Below are 12,082 nucleotides of genomic sequence, written 5' to 3'. Positions count from 1 at the left end.
ATCAATAGGTACACCTGTGTAAAGTTTATCACACTCAATTACGATAGATCTTTCTATTGACAAACTCTTATTAGGAATCTAAAGACACTTTATTCCTATACATCAAATAAATCCTTAATTGATTATATGAAATTATAGGCTGTGCAGCCAAGCACTGGGGCACTTCCGGCCATTCAGCCCTCAAGACATTGAAAGGAATAGGTTGGAGTGGTTGAACAGCAAGACTGAGGTCCAGAAAACTGAAGGAGACGAAGGTGGAACTGAGGGAATACTTTACAGTTGCGCCAATAAGTAACAGCCAGAGGGAAGCGCCTCTGGTGCTTAGTTGGTATGGTGTTGGCGTGCCACCTCGGTGGCCGAGAGTTCGATTCTCGGGCATTCCATTGAGGAGTGAGAGATGTATATTTCTGGTGATAGAAGATCACTCTCGACGTGGTTCGGAAGTCATGTCAAGCCGTTGGTCCCGTTGTTGGATGACCACTGGTTCCATGCAACGTTAAATCACCATACAAACAAACAAACAACAGTCAGAGGGGTCGGACAGCAAGACAGGTCTTGAAAATGAATATGAAGTACAAGGATCTAAATGTAGAACTGGGAGAATACTGAACAGTTGGTACTGAAGCAGAGGAAGTAGTACTCCACAAGTCTATTCTTGATCCATTCAGAAATCCACATCGCTCTTATTGTCTGTCACCTCAAGGCGGCTGACCCCTTAATCTTAACCTTTGTGGTGGTGACGTCGTTTTGACGCAGATCAATCAATGGGGCAACCCCCCGACCTTCGAAACTCAAACTTTCAGAGTTTTCGCATCAAGTTTCCTCACTCGTCAGCTCCTTCGCATGAAGGTCAGGCTATTTCTTCAAGGTCACTGGAATGTCATAGTTTTACTATGAAAGATTCTTTTGTTTGGCTTCTTTATTTATTTATTTGTCTCGTTACACGTTGAGGGTGCGTCCACAATCCACTAAATGGTGTCATAAACAAACGTTTACAACTTTTCACATATATATCACCAATAAGTTTAATACAATTCAATGACTTATTTAGTCCTCACCATTTCTTCATACGATTATCCAGCACTGCCCAAAGATTCTTTCTCCACTTGCGGTCGTGTGCCTGTTTTCAACATGTTTGTGATATGTAAGCAATAAGCTGCTGACGTGTGTCAAAGAAATATTTTAAACAGATGTCAGCAACGTATCATATACATATCAGACATGTTGAAAACATGTCAACGACTGTTAATGGAGAAAAAATCTTTGGCCAGTGCTGGATAATCTTGTGATGCACTAGCTTGGACTGCCAATAAGTCGTTGAGCGCCTCGATGGATGGCGTGGTTGGTGTGGTCTTGACCTACCACCTCGGTGGCCACGAGTTCGATTTTTGGGCAAGCCATTGAGGTGTGAGAGATGTGTATTTCTGGTGGTAGAAGTTCACTCTCGACGTGGTTCGGAAATCATGCAAAGCGGTTGGTCCCGTTGCTGAATAATCACTGGCTCCATGTAACGTAAAAACACCATACAAACAAACAAATAAACAAACAATAAGTCGTTGACTTGTACCCAACTTGTTGATGACAATTTATTGATGCCTGAAAAACATCACCCGGCCCCTATGTTCTGCAATGATTGGAAACGCCAGATAAATCACAATCAATCAGTGAATATGTCCCAGACATCCCAACTGTAAATAAGTAGTATCTTTTGTTCATTTTACAGCTCTGTAGAAAAACCATACGTGACTTGAGTCACAATGAGGCCTGGAACCCAGTGGAGTGAGTGAGCGACTGTTCATAAATCATAGTTATGGAAAACCAGTTCTGGAAGAAATACGTAGCAAAAAAAAAAAAAAAAAAAAAATTGGGTGGTGGGCGGTTCTCTAATAATAATGATAATAATATCCATAAAAATCTCTGTTATTGGCCATTAAGACGTTATCATCTCCGCCACAGCGTTTACCTGGACACCCGTGATTACCGCAGTACATCGTTGCATTGCAAGCCGAGTATGCATAAGCGATATGTGCTGCGTCATCCTCGTCAGCCCAAGAAGAAGAAGAAGAAGAAGAAGGATGAGGAGGAGGGGATAGAGGGCTGACGAGATAATCATGATGATAAGAAGGAAGGAAAATGTGCACTTGTCATGAGAGACGGTGTCCATTTGAGAACTGATGTGGTATATAGATTTACCTGTTCTGAGGCAGCCTCTGGCTTTCCGTTTGATAACTGAGGGTCATTTAATAAAAGAAAAAAAAAAAAGAAAAAGAAAATGGGGTGGGGGTGGTAGTTTTGGGCTGTGAAAATACCCTTTTTGGTTCTGTGGACGACAGTGAACGTTTTTCGGCACATTTTTTCGTTAAAGTACCAAAAAGCTAAAAGGATAAAAAGTGGTTGCATATTATGGCAAAAATGGCCCCATGTCTGCCAAATCAAGGCGGTCCCAAAAGTAATTACAGCCCACCTCAGAAGTGGCCCTCCCCAAAAACATCCACAGCCCTACCACAGACCCAACGTCTGCCAAATGAAGGGTGGACACAGTACTCCAAAGACACCCACACCCCACCTCAGAAAAGACCCTATGACGTCTGCCAAGCCAAGAACGGAAACCGTGTCCCAAAAACACCCACGCAGCCTCACCCTCCACCCACAACAGAAGCACCCACGCTCCTCCCGGCACCCTCCTCCTCCTCCGACGCCTGCATCCCCGTCAGGTGTTAAATAACGCCGGGTGATTTACGCGCCCCTGGGATGAATGTCATTATCCCCATAAAGTTTCGGGCGGGAGGACTTAATGTGCATCATCGGACGTGCATTGCGGCCGGGCTATGAAATCGTGCTAATCGGAATTGCCGTGTAACCGCCGGATCGTGTGGCCACGGCTAATCACACGGTGAGGTTGCACAAATGCATAACCACCGCCCTTCTTCGCATTCGCTGCAGGAGGAGCAGGAGCAGGAGGAGGTGCAGTAGTAGTAGGCAGTAGGAGCAATAGTATTAGCAGTATTAGTAGGCAGTAGGAGCAATAGTATAGCAGTCTTTAGTAGCAGTAGATTAGCAACAGTTAGGGGCAATAGTAGTTAGGCAGTTAGTAGGCATAGGAGCAAGAATTAGTATTTAGCAGTATTAGTAGGCAGTAGGCAATAGATTTAGCAGTATTAAGTAGCAGTAAGGAGCAATGCAGTATTATAGCAGTAATAGTAGGCAGTTAGGTAGGCAAGTATATTAGCAGTATTAGTAGGCAGTACGAGCAATAGTAGAAGAAGTATTAGTAGGCAGTAGGAGCAGTAGTAGTAGGCACTAGGGGCAGTAGGAGCAGTAGTAGTAGGCACTAGGAGCAATAGTAGGAGCAGTAGTATTAGTGGTAGGCAGTATGAGCATTAGTAGGAGCAGCAGTAAAAGTAGGCAGTAGGAGCGCTTTCTGACTGCTGCTGGCTCCATCAACAGCAGCAACATCATGATGATGATGCACTGCAATTCCTTTCGCGAAAGAGTATATATATACCGTTAAGAGCAGGAGTAGGAAAGAAGAAGAATCTCTCTCTCTCTCTCTCTCTCTCTCTCTCTCTCTCTCTCTCTCTCTCTTGTTCCGGCCACTAAAGGGCCTTCACTACCGGCTGGTGGCTGGCTGCCTTGCCTCGCTAGCCAACCAGGCAGCCAGCAGCGGGAAGGTCACGTTCATTGGCTCGAGGGTCAAGGTCACATTCTTCTTCTTCTTCAGCGGCAGCAGCAGCAGCTGACCCCTTGGTCGCTGTTGCCACGATACGAGGTGAGAGAGAGAGAGAGATCAGCGCAGTCGGTCAGTTGGCGAGGAATTCACGGACTCAAGACGCAGGTTGTCAACCGTGACTCTCTCTCTTGCTGTTGAAAGCTGTTTTTTTTTTTTTTTTTTTTTTTTTTTTTTTTGCCGTTATTATTATTATTATTATTATATTATTATTATTATTATTACTTGGTCTTTTGTTGTTTTTGTTATTATTATTAGTAGTAGTAGTATTCCTTGTTTTCGTTTGTATTATTATTATTATTACTTGTTTTGTTTTTATTATTATTATTACAGCGTCACTTTTTATTATTATTATCATTATTATTATTACTTATTATTATTATTAATTATTATTATTACTTGGTCTTTTGTTGTTTTTTGTTATTATTATTAGTAGTTAGTAGTATTCCTTGTTTCGTTTGTATTATTATTATTATTACTTGTTTTGTTTTTATTATTATTATTACAGCGTCACTTTTTATTATTATTATCATTATTATGATAGTGTCATCCTCAGTAGGGAGAATGTTCCACAGTCATGTGGTGTGAGGAACAAAGATTTATCCAACTGATATTGTTTTTTAAATGCTCTCCTTCTCTTAAAACAAACTTTTCATCCTCTTTTTCTTTTAAAAACTTCTGGTTAATATTTCCTCCTCGAAAGAAAGTTTATGTACCCAACACTGACCCAAATTTTGCTGTGAAAAAAAAAAAAAGTTAAAAACTACGGCGCAGTAGAGGTTTCTGTACAGCGTATAATGCTGTATGAAACTTTCAGCCTCGGCCCGGTGGTGCCTGTGTCATGATCATAGCTAAATTTAACCTTAAATAAAAAAAAAATTACTGAGGCTAGAGGGCTGCAATTTGGTATGTCTGATGATTGGAGGGTGGGTGATCAACGTATCAATTTGCAACTCTCTAGCCTCAGTACTTTTTTTCTTATTAAAGGTTAAATCTAGCCATGATCATGACACAGGCCACCACTGGGCCGTGGCTGAAAGTTTCATACAGCCTTATACGCTGTATAGAAACCTCGACTGCGCCGAAGTTTTGTACTATTTTTCTTTTTTCACAGAAAAAGTGCGAACGGACAGACGAAAAGCCATCTCATTAGTTTCCTTTTGCAGAAAATTGAAAAAAGATAATGAGTTTAGGATTAATACCCATTCATTTTGTTGGACCTCAGTCACTTAGAAAACTTGCAACAACCTTCAGGATTTAGGTGCAAGCAGCATTGCGTCACGATAAAGCGCTTTAAGAAACTAACAAACCCGGAGTCATTTCTCAATGATTCGGACGAGCGGCTTGGAACAAAGGTGTTCGAATTCAGTTCATCTTTATTTGTTCACCTGTTCGATCACCTGTCTTTCGTCTGTGCATATGTATGCTCGTGCATCCAGCCTTCTCTTGTGCATGTGCGCTGCTTCATAAATTCTCGTAGATTGATAAGCATCAATTGAAATTGCATAGTAGGCATCTTTGTTGCAAGAACCTTATACCATCCAATTTTTTAAAAAATGAATACTGCAATAATTTGTTCATTATGGACCACGTAAGCAGCGATGAACGTGACGCCAGTTTGACGCAAACCCAACCGATCAATCGGTTAGCCTGGTGGGGTAATACGAATATTATTATCGTGTTGAAAAATTGTTTGCTAGGAGAAGGAGTTTGTCCTAAAAATTCAGTAAGAAAACTCATTTTTAATTTTAGATGGGGTTGCAATAATGATCTGCATTGTTACGTTATTTATATGTTTATTGGTTTCATAACGTAACATGGACCTGATAATACCAGTATACTGATAATACCAGTTTTTGACTGATAAATCCTGTTCTAAATAAAATACTGCTTTCAGCATTATTCCCAATATGAATATTGGCCAATTGTTAAGAAGTATTGCTGAGCCAGAAAAGCGAGTAATAAGAAAAATAGAAAAGATGATATTGATGATGATAATTTCCACTTGCTATCTTCGGGGTCAAAACCTACTCTGTATTTTTGCTTTGAATTGAGGTTCGAGGTAGTAATGGCGAGTAAGAGAGAGTAACAGTGAGTAATGGCGAGTAACAGAGATCAACCGTGAGCAATGACAAATAACTGAGTAACGGTGAGTAACATTATTACAATATCGGGTGCAAGTTAGCTCACAACACGAGCAACAGTGAGTAGCGGTAACGGCAAGTAACAGGGAGTAATGGTGAGTACCACTGACTAATGGTGAGTAACAATGGGTAAAGGTGAGCAATGGCGAGCGACAGTGAGTAACGATACGAAAAGACAATTTGCGAAGTCGTATGTATATACTTCATTATTGTTTCTTATCTCATGAGGCGAGCAACAGTGAGTAAAAGTGAGTAATGGTGAGTAACAGTAAGTAAAAGTGAGTAATGATGAGTAACAGCGAGTAAAAGTGAGCAATGGTTTGTGACAGTGAGTAACGACACCAAGTGACAATTTGCAAAGCACATTTTTATACTTTGCGAAGTCGTATGTATATACTTCATTATTGTTTCTTAGCTGATGATGCGAGCAACAGTGAGTAAAAGTGAGTAATGCTGAGTAACAGTGAGTAATGACACCAAGTGACAATTTGCGAAGTCGCATGCATATACTTCAGTATCGCTTATTATCTCTTGACACGAGCAACACTGAGTAATATTGAGTAAAAGTGAGCAATGGCGAGTAATGCCGATTGACAGTGAGTAAAAGTGAGTAATGATGAGTAACAGTGAGTAATGACACCAAGTGACAATTTGCAAAGTGGTATGCATATACTTCAGTATTGTTTATTAGCTGATGACGCGAGCATCAGTGAGTGAAAGTGAGTACCGGTGAGTAACAGCGAGTAAACGACATCAAGCGACAACTCGCGAGGTGGCGTACACTTCTTCTAATCCTAATTACTGTGTATTTGTTGCGTCCTTCCAAAACAGAGGGCGAGGAGGGAAGCAAGGGGGAAAGAAGAGGGCGTGGAATAAACTCTCATTAATCAGATGTCTATAACGGATGGGGTATTGGGAGAGACAGGGTAAGGTAATTTATGTGAATTTTGTTTATTTATTTATTTATTTATGTATTTACTTATTTATTTATTTATTTTTTGAGAAATATGAACAACATTCGCTTCGGAAAGGTGAGTCAGCCATTGGCTGTCGAATGTCATTGGACGAACGACTGTCGAGGAAGGATTTGGACATTTAGCCCCATATAGAATTGATACAACAGAAATGTATGGATGTATGTGTAATTATATATATATATATATATATATATATATATATATATATATATATATATATATATATATACACACATACATACTACAAGGTGTCCATAAAGTCCCAGTACCATTACAAGTATTTAGTTATTTAGTGCTCAGGATGGTACTAGGACTTTATGGACACTGTGTATATATACTATATATATATATATATATATATATATATATATATATATATATATATTATTCAACACTATAGAGATTTCAAAAACGAAAAAAAAAATTATCAAGAACCACCACCAAACATAAAAAAAGAAAAAAATATATAGAAAAATTTCGAATACAAGACAAAGAAAACTGAAAAGAAAAAAAAAACCAAACAACTCTAAATCTTCTTCCCCTAGCAAGAAATTTCGGGCGATATGTGAACTAATGCAGATGTATCTCATAAGCAAAGGTTGGCGTCCTTCCCTTACCCCTTTTGAAAAAAAAAAAAAACCGGTAATGACGATGATAAAACAAAATTGACGGCTCCGTGGAGCAGGAGGAGGAGGAGAAGAAGGGGGAGGAGGAGTAGAGGTAGGAGAGAAACCCCTTCCTTCCTTCCGTCCTTCCTTTCCCTTCCTGGACCCACCTCCGGCGCGCATGCGCGCTCGATGCAGAGCTGCTCGTGCGCAGAGAAACAGAATCAGCATGTGACGCGCGTGATGAGTCTCTTACCTTATCCAAATTAATTATTTTGATTAATTAGTTATTTTATGATTATTTCAAGAGGTGGGGGGATGGTTGGTGTTCGGTCACCCCCCCCTCTTTTCTATCAGTTCTTCTCTAGAAGGGGTAGTTCTGTGAGGTGCACTGTAGGCATATAGGTAAGTTTCTGCAACCACTTTCTTTTCCTTTTACTGTACCTCCTTTCATATTCTCTTATACCTTTCTTTCCAGCCTCTCCAAACAGTTGTTTCATAGCGCCTGACACGCCTTTCAAACCTTTCCACTGCCAGTCTCCCCTTTCATAGCTGAATGACATCGTAGTTCCCAGGACTTGGCCTTCAGCCTAGATGCTATATTCTAATCTATTGGGACGTTTTAACTCTTTGTTCAAAGTCTCTTTTTGTTTTTATTATGATTTAATCACGACTCATAGTTTTTTTTTATTAAAATTTTTTTTGAAAATCAAACACCAACATCGGTGGGCCCGCTGGTCATCGGAGTTGGAAAATCTACGTCAGGTTTGGCCAGCACCTGGATGGGTCACCATCTGGGAGGTTGCCTGCCTCGAAATCCTGTAAAAAGGATGGAAAACAAGATTGGACTCGTCTGAAAGTACCTGTGATTTATCTGTAACTCTCTTGATTCTGTGATTCTATGATTCGTTGATTATTATTGCGTGATTCAGTGGTTATTATTCTGTGGTTCTATCATTCTAGGGTCCTATAATTCTATGATTCCGTATTTGTATGATTCTATGATTCATTGAATCAGTGATTATGTGATTCAATGATTCTAAGATTCAATGATTCAGTGATTATATGAGTGTGATTATAGGATTCTGTTTTATGATTCTGCCATTCTATTCAGTGGTTATGGTTCTGTGACTCAGTGATTCTATGATTAATTGAACCAGTGATTCTGTTCAGTGATTATGACTCTACGATTCAGTGATTCTGTGATTCTAGGATTCAGTGATTTTACGTGTCATGGAATCTGTGAGTCAGCGATGCTATGTCTCTGTGAATCTGTGATTCAGTGATTCTACGTCTCTGTGAATCTATAAATCTATGATTCTATGATTCGTCCAAGAATCATTCGATAAAGGAGGGAGGGAATAGGTGATTGTATGGGCGGAGATATGAGTTCAATTTGTAATCATACGCACGAGTATACCAAAAATACGTCCATACTTACATAATACATTAATATACTTGTACATACATATATATTCATACATTCATATATATAACAAAGAGAACAAAGCCAGGTTTCCCCTTCTCATAATTCTCGGTAGAACTGCTTCGCCTTGTGCTATATTTCTTCTTCTTCTTCTTCTTCACCCTAAAGGTGGTTTCATTCCCCTTTTCCCCTTATGATGAGGTGAGGGGCGCGGAGAGGGGAGGGGAGAGGGAGGGGGAAGCTAAAAGCTACAACCCCCTACACAACAATAATACAACAACGAGTCTTGTCGAAGCACGCGAGCTTTTTTTTTTTTTTTTTTTTTTTTTTTTTTTTTGTCTCTCAAAACGGAGGAGAAAAAAAATTGTAAAGGGTGAGGGATGGTAGAAGTTGGAGGAGGAGAAAGGGTAGACTTGAGCATTGAGAGAGAGAGAAGAGAGAGAGAGAGAGAGAGAGACTACTACTACTACCCACACCTACCACCAGCCAAGATGATCGATCCGGGAGAGACTAAGTAATAGCAACATTAATGTTGGAGTCTCCCAGTGTAAGAAAGCGTCACTTAAAAAGTGGCGGGCCCTGGGTGGGGGAGGGGGTTGGGTGTGTGGGACGGGCTGGGGGAGAGGGTGAGGAGGCAGAGGTAGAGGAGGTGGTGGTATTGGGGAATAAAGGGTCTTTGGAAAAGGGAGAAAGGAAGGGAGAGATGGAAAAAAAAATTTACGAGGTAAGGTGGTTTTCAAATTTGGGGAGAGGGGGCGAAAATCCCCTATGTGCCCCTTAACTAGTCAGAGAAGAAGGAGAAGGAGGAGGAGAAAGCGAAATGAGAGAAGGGGAAAACGAAAGGGGAAAGGAAGAAGAAGAAGAAGAAATAGGGGAAGCAGCTAAGTATTGATTTTGGCTGCCTCAGAAGGGAAGTGGAGGAGGAGATTATGGCAAATGCGTAAACCCTTTGTTTTTTATTTTTTTTAATTTTTTTATTTTTTTCATTTTAAACTACTGAATAATGCGATGATTTGACGAAAGCTTTTGCTGCTGCTGCTGTTCATTTCGCTGTTCTGGCGTTGCTGTGTCGTCCCTCCCCACCTCCCCTCCGTATATGGGATTTATCGCGCATCCCTCCAAAGGGGATTAGACGAAGGGCGGCTGATATATTGCAGGAGTCGGAGAAGGGTCCTTCTGGATCTCCTGCGCTATGGCGGCGGGTTCCTGCTCTCCTTTGTGCTCTGATAATAATAATAATAATAATAATAATAATAATAATAATAATAATAATAATAATTGTTTCATTGTTATTATTGTTAAATTGAAAAGTTTAATAAAATAATAATGATAATGTATCAATGTTATTATTATTATTATTATTATTATTATTAAACTTTTTCAAGATTTTTAAGTTATAATAATAATATTAATAATAACAAAATGGCAAAGTAACGAGAACTGAAGAGATAAAGCTACCAGATGGGAAGCAACATCAAACACATAGATGAGACTGGATACAAATACCTGGGAATAATGGAAGGAGGAGATATAAAACACCAAGAGATGAAGGACACGATCAGGAAAGAATATATGCCGAGACTCAAGGCGATACTCAAGTCAAAACTCACCGCCGGAAATATGATAAAAGCCATAAACACATGGGCAGTGCCAGTAATCAGATACAGCGCAGGAATAGTGGAATGGACGAAGGCAGAACTCCGCAGCATAGATCAGAAAACCAGGAAACATATGACAATACACAAAGCACTACACCCAAGAGCAAATACGGACAGACTATACATAACACGAAAGGAAGGAGGGAGAGACTTACTAAGCATAGGGGACTGCGTCAACATCGAGAGAGCACTGGGGCAATATCTGAAAACCAGTGAAGACGAGTGGCTAAAGAGTGCATGGGAAGAAGGACTAATAAAACTAGACGAAGACCCAGAAATATACAGAGACAGGAGAATGACAAACAGAACAGAGGACTGGCACAACAAACCAATGCACGGACAATACATGAGACAGACTAAAGAACTAGCCAGCGATGACACATGGCAGTGGCCACAGAGGGGAGAGCTAAAGAAGGAAACTGAAGGAATGATAACAGCGGCCCAAGATCAGGCCCTAAGAACCAGATTATGTTCAAAGAACGATAGACGGAAATAACATCTCTCCCATATGTAGGAAGTGCAATACGAAAAATGAAACCATAAACCACATAGCAAGTGAATGCCCGGCACTTGCACAGAACCAGTATAAAAAGAGGCATGATTCAATGGCAAAAGCCCTCCACTGGAGCCTGTGCAAGAAACATCAGCTACCTTGCAGTAATAAGTGGTACGAGCACCAACCTGAGGGAGTGATAGAAAACGAACAGGCAAAGATCCTGTGGGACTATGGTATCAGAACAGATAGGGTGATACGTGCAAATAGACCAGACGTGACGTTGATTGACAAAATCAAGAAGAAAGTATCACTCATTGATGTCGCAATACCATGGGACACCAGAGTTAAGAAGAAAGAGAGAAGGGAAAAAATGATAAGTATCAAGATCTGAAAATAGAAATAAGAAGGATATGGGATATGCCAGTGGAAATCGTACCCATAATCATTGGAGCACTAGGCACGATCCAAGATCCTGAAAAGGAATCTAGAAAAACTGGAGGCTGAAGAGCTCCAGGACTCATACAGAAGAGTGTGATCCTAGAAACAGCGCACATAGTAAGAAAAGTGATGGACTCCTAAGGAGGCAGAATACAACCCGGAACCCCATACTATAAATACCACCCAGTCGAATTGGAGGACTGTGATAGAGCAAAAAAAAAAAAACTTTATTATTTTTTATCATTATTATTATCAAATCTTGATAAAGATCAATCACTGTCACGTCGATTTCCTCGAACCCCAAGTCACTTTCCCCCAGGGTTGCTACTTCAGCACCTAGCGAGACACCTCACAAGTCTACCCTAGCTAGATATCACAAGTCCCCCGAACTGTACCTCTCTTCCGTAACTGTCACGATTTGGAACTTTTTTTTTTCTTTTTAAATCTGTCATTAAGGAATCTCTCTCTCTCTCTCTCTCTCTCTCTCTCTCTCTCTCTCTCTCTAATCATCACTAAATCCTTACTTTCTCTCTCGAATCATCACTTAATCCTTACTCTCTCTCTCTCTCTCTCTCTCTCTCTCTCTCTCTCATCATCATCACTAAATCCTT

Source organism: Macrobrachium nipponense, chromosome 22 (assembly GCF_015104395.2).
Source record: "Macrobrachium nipponense isolate FS-2020 chromosome 22, ASM1510439v2, whole genome shotgun sequence".
Lineage (NCBI taxonomy): Eukaryota > Metazoa > Arthropoda > Malacostraca > Decapoda > Palaemonidae > Macrobrachium > Macrobrachium nipponense.
This window is presented reverse-complemented; position numbering follows the sequence as displayed.